Raw genomic sequence first — 2,554 nt, 5'->3', positions numbered from 1 at the left:
ATCATTTTTTTTATTTTGATCACTGGGATAGATTATATCTCAGTGATCAAAATGCACTTTGAACGAATCTGCCGGCTGGCAGATTCGGCGGGCGCACTGCGCATGCGCCCGCCATTTTGGAGGATGGCGGCGCCCAGGGAGAAGACGGACGGACCCCGGCAGGATCGGTAAGTATGATGGGGTGGGGGGGGGGGAGCACGGGGGGGGGGGGGATCGGAGCATGGGGGGGTGGATCAGAACGCGGGAGGGGTGGAACGGAGCACGGGGGGATGGAACGGAGCATGGGGGGTGGAACGGAGCATGGGGGGGTGGAACGGAGCACGGTGTGTGGAACGGAGCATGGGGGGGTGGATCGGAGTGCAGGGGGGGTGATTGGAGCATGGGGGTGAGCGGACAAGAGCACGGGGGGGAGCGGAGCACAGGACGGAGGGGAGCGGGGCAGTGTACCAGACAGATCGGGGGGCAGGGGGGGGCGATCGGTGGGGTGGGGGCACATTAGTGTTTCCAGCCATGGCCGATGATATTGCAGCATCGGCCATGGCTGGATTGTAATATTTCACCAGTTATAATAGGTGAAATATTACAAATCGCTCTGATTGGCAGTTTCACTTTCAACAGCCAATCAGAGCGATCGTTGCCGCGGGGGGTGGGGGGTTTGGGGTGAAGCCACCCCCCCTGGGCTAAACTACCACTCCCCCTGTACCTGCAGATAAGGTGAAATGGGAGTTAACCCTTTCACCCGATCTGCAGGGACGCGATCTTTCCATGACGCCACATAGGCGTCATGGGTCGGATTGGCACCAACTTTCATGACGCCTACGTGGCGTCATGGGTCGGGAAGGGGTTAATATCTGCCCTCAGTCACTGGCTTTACTACTCTGGCGGAGAAAATTGCGCGGGAGCCCACGCCGATTTTGTCCGTGATTTAACCCTTTAATTTAATAGCTAGAGCGCCCAAATTTTGCACATACACACTGCTAACATTAGTAGTGTGGAATCTGCAAAAAAATGGGGATATGAGATGAAGACACATGGTTTACTGTATGTAATCATGTCTCATATCATGTCGGGTTTAGGAAGGAGAAAGCAAAAGCCGGCAATTGAATTACCGGCTATAAAGCTGTCTAGCGCTGGATGAAGTAATAATACGTATATATGTGTCTCACTGACTATATATATATATACCTATTCTATGTGTACACATTTATTCCACCTATTCTACTGGAAGCTGTCAGTGTGATTTTACTGTACACCGCACTGAATTGCCGGCTTTTCTCTCTGACACCGCTGCGTATTTCTCACATCGCACTGCTGGTCCGTGTGTGATCCGTATTTTTCTCGCCCCCATTGACTTTCATTGGCGGATTTTTCTCGGAATACGCGGACAGCATGCTGCGATTTTCTACTCCCGTAAAATACAGCTGAGAAATATACGGCAGATAGGAGCCGCCCCATAGAGAATCATTGGTCCGTGTGCGATGCGTCCGTATAACTCACTAGTGTGACCCCGGCCTCAGTGTTATGTCAGGGGTCACATTGTATCCGCAATAATCGGACATTCTCCTCCCCACACATGGTGCAGGCTCTTCTGCCATAAGTATAATGCAATACTGCAGGCACAACGTGCCGCTGAGCTACCGCAGGGTGTGAACGGACACATACACGTGAGGGAACTGTCTGCGCATGTCTAGACCGCTCCGAGCTCCCCGCATTGTCCTCCTACCTCTACCACCACAGGAAGGGAGAGCCCCAGCACGGCGCACCGGCCACTTCCGGCGGCTTCAGCTGACTTCCGGGAGGACGAACATGGCCGCTGCGGTCTCTGCGATGTGTCTGCAGGGAAACTACCGGGCGCTGGACGTGGATTCGGTAATTTCATCAAACTTTATCGGTAGTGAACAGGCGTGTAGCAATGACACCGGAGACACCGATATATATATATTGTATGTGGTGTGTGCACTGGAGGTGCGGGGCCGAGTGTCCTGTATGGAGGAGGAGAGGGCAGGCGAAGTGTGTGCACCTGTGCACCGGGGGTATATATATATATATATACCCGGGAGGAAGGAGTATCTATATATATATATATATATACCCGGGAGGAGAGGGCAGTCACAGGAAGGAGTATATATATATATATATATATACCCGGGAGGAGAGGGCAGTCACAGGAAGGAGTATGTGTATATATATATATATATATATATATATACCCGGGAGGAAGGAGTATCTATATATATATATATATATACCCGGGAGGAGAGGGCAGTCACAGGAAGGAGTATATATATATATATATATACCCGGGAGGAAGGAGTATCTATATATATATACCCGGGAGGAGAGGGCAGTCACAGGAAGGAGTATATATATATATATATATACCCGGGAGGAAGGAGTATCTATATATATATACCCGGGAGGAGAGGGCAGTCACAGGAAGGAGTATGTGTATATATATATATATATATATATATACCCGGGAGGAAGGAGTATCTATATATATATATATATATATACCCGGGAGGAGAGGGCAGTCACAGGAAGGAGTATATAT

At 50.4% G+C, this 2,554-nt stretch overlaps 1 protein-coding gene across 1 annotated transcript in view; it reads left to right on the top strand.

The window, feature by feature from the left end:
* The first annotated feature begins 1,734 nt into the window (after positions 1-1,734).
* Positions 1,735-2,554, top strand: part of LOC138643215 (uncharacterized) — a 15,407-nt gene continuing 14,587 nt past the window's right edge. Inside the window, exon 1 of the mRNA XM_069732067.1 lies at positions 1,735-1,869. The gene's annotated coding sequence lies outside the window, so the exon portion shown is untranslated. The remainder of the gene's footprint in view (positions 1,870-2,554) is intronic.

Source organism: Ranitomeya imitator, chromosome 6 (assembly GCF_032444005.1).
Source record: "Ranitomeya imitator isolate aRanImi1 chromosome 6, aRanImi1.pri, whole genome shotgun sequence".
Taxonomy (NCBI): domain Eukaryota; kingdom Metazoa; phylum Chordata; class Amphibia; order Anura; family Dendrobatidae; genus Ranitomeya; species Ranitomeya imitator.
This window is presented reverse-complemented; position numbering and strand designations above follow the sequence as displayed.